This window comes from Micromys minutus, assembly GCF_963924665.1.
Source record: "Micromys minutus genome assembly, chromosome: 6".
Lineage (NCBI taxonomy): Eukaryota > Metazoa > Chordata > Mammalia > Rodentia > Muridae > Micromys > Micromys minutus.
The window spans coordinates 58,211,917-58,219,212 of NC_137975.1; the positions used below are offsets into that span (position 1 = coordinate 58,211,917).

The 7,296-nt window shown below is 38.0% G+C and overlaps 1 pseudogene across 1 annotated transcript in view; it reads right to left on the bottom strand.

The window, feature by feature from the left end:
• Nucleotides 1-202: 202 nt before the first annotated feature.
• The window catches only part of LOC308421532 (aldo-keto reductase family 1 member C18-like), a 13,428-nt pseudogene continuing 6,334 nt past the window's right edge, over nucleotides 203-7,296 (bottom strand). The window contains exons 4-8 of the transcript XR_013975665.1: nucleotides 6,194-6,316; nucleotides 2,654-2,763; nucleotides 2,179-2,344; nucleotides 1,206-1,288; nucleotides 203-398 (exon numbers count right to left, since the gene is read on the bottom strand). The product of XR_013975665.1 is annotated as an aldo-keto reductase family 1 member C18-like (transcript). The remainder of the gene's footprint in view (nucleotides 399-1,205; nucleotides 1,289-2,178; nucleotides 2,345-2,653; nucleotides 2,764-6,193; nucleotides 6,317-7,296) is intronic.

Consider the following 7,296-nt stretch of genomic DNA (forward strand, 5'->3'; position numbering starts at 1 on the left):
AACTCTATCCATACCCACCCTAGAAATGTCAATACAATGAGTGTTAACTCTCAAACACCACACAAACATTTCCAGAAAAATCAGTTTGAGTTCTTAATGGGTCAGGAGGAGGTAAGATATTCAAATCATACACAGGAGTAGGTGGGGCTGAAGCAAAAATACTTTTATTTATTTAAAGAAAAGAAGCAAACGTTAGTGAATTTGTTCTCTGATGTACAGACCCAGCTCAAACGGGAGGGGGGGGGTGAGTTGCTAAGCAGTATGGATTGGATTCAGTGTGTCTTGTTATTGGCATCCGAGAGTCCAGTATCACACAAAAGGGCTTCTAGCAGAACTCATGGCAAGGGCCTCCATCTTAATATTCATCAAAGAATGGAAAGTTAGGGTGAGCCTTAAACCTACAATAAGAAAGAATAATGTACAATGTTTCTGGTGACTGCTTATATAGTATAAGATTTCTACAAAGATGCCACTGAGGTAAAAATTAAAAACTGTTTTCTGATAAAGCCAGATGAGCTGTGTTCTTACTTTAAAAAACAGTACTTTATAATGGATCTGAGAAAGAACAAGTGAGCTGTTCAAATTATATTTTCCTTGGAACCTAATACATAGAGAGCCCAGAGACAAGCAGTCAAAGGTTTACATCTTTCTAAAAGGCAAAGAGACTTTACTGTAAACTCTCAAGGAAGCAATAACTATTTTTTTTTGAATTGTGTAAGTCTAGCTATGTATTTGACAATAATAAATACTGCTAAGAGCCATTAGATGTCTCAAAAGCAAACAGTGCTTGCTGCCATCCCAGGTGACTTGAATTATATCTCTGGGACCCACATGGTGGCAGTACAGAATCAATTTCTGCATTGAAGTATGGACAGGGTACACATAGAATCAAAAGACCTGCAGGAAGAATACGGACGTGGCAATGATGCTGGCTGACCCAGTGCTGTGGATACATGCAATGAATATAGGAGAAGCAGGTGCATCAGACCAAGGTGGTCTTGTATCCATCACCCCATTTTCTGTGCTGAAGAGCAAGACTCTGACAGGGTATAGAAAGAGCATCCCAGATCTGTGTCTTCTCTGACTCATGGGTCATTGATGTCCTCCTATTGAGGTCACTTCTGACAGATCTGCTATTAAAATAATCTCCTTAAAGAATAAGTAGAGAACTATCAAAATTATAAAATCCTATGAAAGTTACTTACATATCAGCAGGAAAGTATCGAAGATTTCTGTCCAGGCCATCTAAAATTTCCATGTCATCTGAAGCTAGTTGGAAATCAAAGGCCTGTTATAGAGAAGAAATGTTATTATAATATATATTTTTGAAAATATATGTCTATATTTTTCAAAGACAATAGTTATAATATCTGTGAAGTTCTCTCCAATTCTTAAAATCATCAAGCTAAACATTCAAGTGAATCTTGAAGACCAGACTAAGAATTAAGTGGAAATGTATCATCACATACAACATGTAATACTACAGGCAACAGAAGAAATGAAACTGATGTGACTCAAGAGAGATAATGTCATGTATATGAAAGGCTAGAGATAGTTTTACGGATACAGTTGAATCTGTATATCCCATAAACTAAGAGTTAGAATTAGAAAAGTCATTTTCCACATTATATAAAGTAGTAATTGTCCAATTACTAATCATTCCTGGTCAATAGACGACCTTGAAGAGTAGCCTATTGTAAATAATTCCAACCAGTTTTATCAAGATGATGGTAACTAACTTGTACAATATCAACACATGGGTCCATAATTCATTGGTGTTATTCCAAAATAGTGTTATAGAGAAATAATAAAAATATCAACACTTTTAAAGCTGACATATTTAGGTAAAAGATGTACCACTTAATTTGTACTTTTTTTTTGTACATTTGAAAATCCCCAAGATAAAAATGAAGGATGTGGGAAGCACGAAAGATTCAACATAAGAATCCTGGTGCACTAAGTGGGAGAGGATAAGCCTTGACCTGCAGGGACTTGATGTGCAGCAGTGGGGGGTGGGGGATAAGGGTTAGGGAGAAAGAGGGGATGGGGGAAGAATCTGAAATCTATGTGAGGGGGGTACTAGGAGGAGAAGGGGGCTGATGTTGGATGTAAAATGAAGAAAGGAAGGAAGAAAGAAAGAAGAGAAGAAAGTGTCTTGGTGCTCCATCTCCTCATCACCTGCATGTTCTCTCTGATTCTCTGCTCATTGAAACTCTTTGCTAGGGCCACAATCCCACGCTGCAGCTGGTATCTAATGGCAATCAAGGCTGGGGTCCGCTTGTACTTTTTTGCCATGGCACCAAGAACTGGATCATCCAAGAGAACTGGGGTATCGTCTTTAACACTAGAAGGAAAGATGAATTCCAGAAATTGTACTTTTGTGCTTTTGTGAGTGTGTGTGTATGCTCACGTGTGTGTGCATGTGCTCGTGTGTGTGTCTGCATGCACGAGTGTGCCAAGATTGAGCACAGATGAAAATAGCCACAAGAGTTCAGGAATTCTCAAATGTAGTCAGTGGACTAGCAGCTGATCACAATAACCTCTCAAAAATAACCTTCACTTTGACAACGAGTGATTTCCAGCAACCTAACTATTGTAGAACTAAAAATATGTTAACAACTGTGACTGAGTTGAATTCTGCTGTTGTTGTTACCAGTATTTGTATCTCTGAGTTCCCAGGACGCCAAAGGCAACCAGAACAATGTCATTCATCTTGCAGTAAGCCAGCAACTTGCTCTGGTTGAGATAAAGATGGCATTCTACCTGTACATAAAGAGAACAGAAAGGTATCAAAGTATATAAAATCTCATACTGAAAACAAAGGGGAATAATACAGGGAATGAAACTAAAAAAAACAATATTAACATGTAATTGGAATGGAAAGTATCAATGCTATATCATAATTTTTTGAAAATAAATGAAACATCTCTTTTGGGAAGTAAAAATAAAGATTCAGTAACCCTGTGGATCAGGTCTTAGACGCTTAGGACCAATTTCTACTATGGCAGACATAACAAATTCCATGTGGAAGAAAAATGCATTCACAGAGGGTTAAATAATGAATAGTAGATTAATACAAGATTTTGATTAAATATTCAACCAAATAAAGTCTGAAGAAAATTGTTAAAAATTTAGTTGATTTCTACATCAAAAGAAGAATAATTAAAATAAGTACAAGTACAGAGGAGAGAGGGAGACACACACATACACACACAGAGAGAAGGGGGGATGGACACACACACACACATACAGATGGGGGGTCAGGGGAGGGAGGGAAGAGAGAGAACACAAAAGTATTGTCCTCTAATGATGGTGTTTATTATAGTAACTCCTTTCTTACAGAGTTAATGATTAAAAGAAAGAAATCAAAATGTAACTTATCATATATAGTAAGTTTGTTTGTTCTTTATAATTAAGTCCTCTTTACACTAATACATCATGTAAGAAAGTAAATAGCACTATCAATAGAATCATTAACATCTAAGTAGGGAAATGTCACAGGTCTTAGTCCTAGACAAACACAGGCAACTAAAGATGCTGGGAGAATGATTAGCCTTCCTGGGATGAGCTCCCTTACTGGCTTCCTAATGCAGAGTGGTCAGCTGAAACCATATACACATAATTAATCAGACTTGACTCTGATTATCAAGAAAGCCACCTAATTAAAAAAAACAGGGTACAGATTTAACCAGAATTTTCAAGAGAAGAAAGGTAAACGGTGGAGAAACAGTTAAAGAAATGTTCACTATCTTTAGTAATAAGAGAAATGCAAATGAAAACTACTTAGAGATTTCATCTTATTCTTTTCAGAATGGCTAAGATCAACAAAACAAGCATTAGTTTGTGCTGGCATGGCTGTGGAGTATGAGGAACGCTCATCTATTGCTGATGGGATTCAAAACTTGTACAGGCACTATGAAAATTAGAGTGGCAGCTCCTCAAAAAGATGAAAATCAGTCTGTGTCAAGATACAGCTATACCACCACTCTTAGGTCTATACAGAAAGGACACTATCCTACCACAGAGACACTTGCTCATCCATGGTCATTGCTGTCTTATTCTGTACATACTAGCCAGATACTGGAAACAACCTAGATGTCTCTGAAGAGTCTACAGGGTAAAGAAAATGGCGTACATTCACAAAATTACATATTAATCAGCTATCAAAAATCATGAAAATTTCAGGAAAATGGATGTAGGTATGTAGATAACCCAGGACCAGAAAGACAAATATGATATGTATTCATTTAAATATAGATATTAGTGAACTCAATGCTAACCAAACTACAGTCTGTAGAACTACAGAGGTTGGATATAAATGTAAGGAAACAGAGAAGACTGGTAGACCTCATGAGAAAAGGGAAATTAAATACATAGTTAGAGTGGGTGGATGGCAGAAGGACTAGAGGGGGAGAATCATGTGGGGAGGCAGAGAGGAAAGGGTGATAATACAGGGAGAGACAGCTAAAACTGAGAGCCCTTTGAGTGATAGGAAATAATCCCAATACAATAGAAGCTTCCTAAAATACATACATCTACGAAGATGATCTAAATAAAATCAAACAATGGGGGCGGGAGACAAACTCTCAACTGGCTATCTCTTGTCAGTGAATGAAGCTCCCAATGCTGGGATTGGGATCCATCTAATTGAATTGTTAGTCAAAGGGATCCATGGGAATCCTCAAACAACTCAGGCTATAGCCAAGACGATAGGATGCTCTTCATAAACTGACAGCAAGTCCTCATTGCTGAAGACAACCCCTACACGACTCATTAAACATGGAGAAATGATGTTGGTGCCTAGACAGAGGCTTTATTTCTACGTTCTAGAAACTTTAGTACAGGAAGGCATACTACCAAAGGAAAAAATGTAAACACCAGCCCAAGGACAATCTCTTTGTTCTACAACGATGGCATGCCAGCAAGGTATGCTATTGTGATGGCAACATAAAACAATGTCTGATTTGACTTAAGACCCACTTAGTGAGATGGACCTCATTCCTGACATTTTCTGAATGGTCCAGAACCTGAGAGTAGATGGGCCAGGGACCTGAGGTAAAGACAAATACTACTATTCTACTCAAGGATCATAGCAATAAAATGACTTCTAATGATATCCTACTATACTCCTTGATCAGTGCCTTGCTCAGCCATCAGTAGAGCAACTTTCTCCTGCTGTAAAAGTGGCCAAACACAGAGACCAGACATTTTACAGAGTGAATAGTTATTTCTATAATTTACTTTCAATGGGTTCAGCAAAATATTAAACAATTGTGTACATATGTGGACACATGTACTTGCCTGAATTACAGAACATGGTAAATCAATCATTTTAGACCAGTGGTTATCAACCTTTGTGGGAGTGTCAAATTACCCCTTTACAAGGGTCACATTTAAGATATACTACATAGCAGATATTTACATTACAAATGACAATAGTAGCAAAATTGCAGTTATGAAGTAGCAATAATAATAATTTTTACAGTTGGAGGTCACCACAACATGAAGAACTGTATTAGGAAGATTCAGAACCTCTGGTTTAGACTCACTTGTATTTTGTATTATTCCTCCAAATGTTCTACAAATTTGAACGTGGTTCATTATAAAGCCAGTATAATGTTTCTACTTCTGTGTTGTTTATTTGACATTTATATTTGAAAATAAAATGTCATTACAAACCTAATACATTCATATATGTCACATTTTTTTCTAAGACCATGTTTCTTAATTGAAAGTTATAAAAAGTACCTCTGATCATACAATCAGCACACAATAGATGTTTTCAGGTACTTCATCAACTCTACAAATTACCACAATTTTCTGAGTATGGATTTTATCTGCTACCAGTATTGCCAGACTCCTCTCTCTTTCTGATTCAGTGTCTTGTCATTATTAAGAACTAAATGTGCCTTTCTTCTGAAGTTTGATTAATGGCTTCCTCCTCAAATGTTAGCAGTGACTTCTCTAAACTATTTCACTTAGTTCAGCACTGTGGTCTTTCTTCATCATTGTTTGGTTTTATCAAGCAAAGACACAGTTATGAGCTCTCTCAGAACCCAGGATGAAAGCCCTCCTCTTAGCCATCTTAAAAGAAAGAAAAAAAGGCAAACATATAGAGAGGACACAGAGACACCATCAACAGTACAAGAAGAAAGGAAAGAAAGCCTGAAGGAAAGTAGAGAAAGAACCTCACCTGGTTGCACACAGGCTTGTACTTGAGGCCTGGCTTGTTCAGGATCATCTCCAGCTGTCTGCGGTTAAAGTTGGACACCCCGATGGACTTGGCTAGTCCTGCATCCTTGCACTTCTCCATGGCCTAGGGTAGAAAACATCAGTGAAGAATAACATATGAAACTGGAATCCTGGGATAAAAATGCAAAATTATGTTGCTAGAAAGAAAAGTGTTAAAGAAAAGAAAATGCCACTAATGTTATATATTGTTAAGAAGCAAAAATGAATAAAGAAAATGGCAGAAAAGGAGCTAGTAAGACAGAGACTGCCTGCACTCCCCTTAGGCAATCATGTTTATCAGACAGGGAGAAGCACATGTTACAGGTATCTCCTCCAGTCCTCATTCACTTTGTCCTGCATCCCCCTATTACTTAAGCAGAAGAATCACAGGAAAGACTGTAGCATCTACAGCAAAGGGTACCCATCTCTTCCTTACATGTGGAGTTGTGTAACCTAGACTTCTCTCTGCCTTTCTTCAGTTATATTTACGAAACTGGTTCTTTGGCAATGTCATATGCATATATAGTCATTCAGATTACTGTAACCTTCATCTCCCTGCCATACCTATTACTTGTCCCTCTTCTTTCTAGGCCTCATTTCCACATTTCTATCCTTTTGTTTTGAGGCCCTCAGAGTTTCACCAGGGTCTTCTACATGACCATGAATTTGGGAATACCTATTGGTGCCTGGTGGGTTCCTGAGTAGATACCAGCTTAAGACAATAACTGTCCCTTTCCCAGAATTTATCAATAGTCAGTAGTTTCAGCAGGGAGAGATAGGGCTTTCATGGTTCCCTCCATGATGATAGGTTCAACCTTGTGCAGGCCTACTCAAAGGGGTTGGGGCACACCTGATGTGAGATCATGTCTACATTGCCTATATCAGGCCCAGAAGATAGCATTTCACAGGGCGTTTTTCTTGTGGCTTTTACATTCTCCCTGCCCTTCCCCAAGGTATTCTCTGAGTCATAATGGCTAATAACTCAGCAATAACATTCTCTGGTTGCCCTTTTCCCCCCTGTGGTGTTAATTATAGTCATTTACCTCCCATGTGTCACAGAGATCC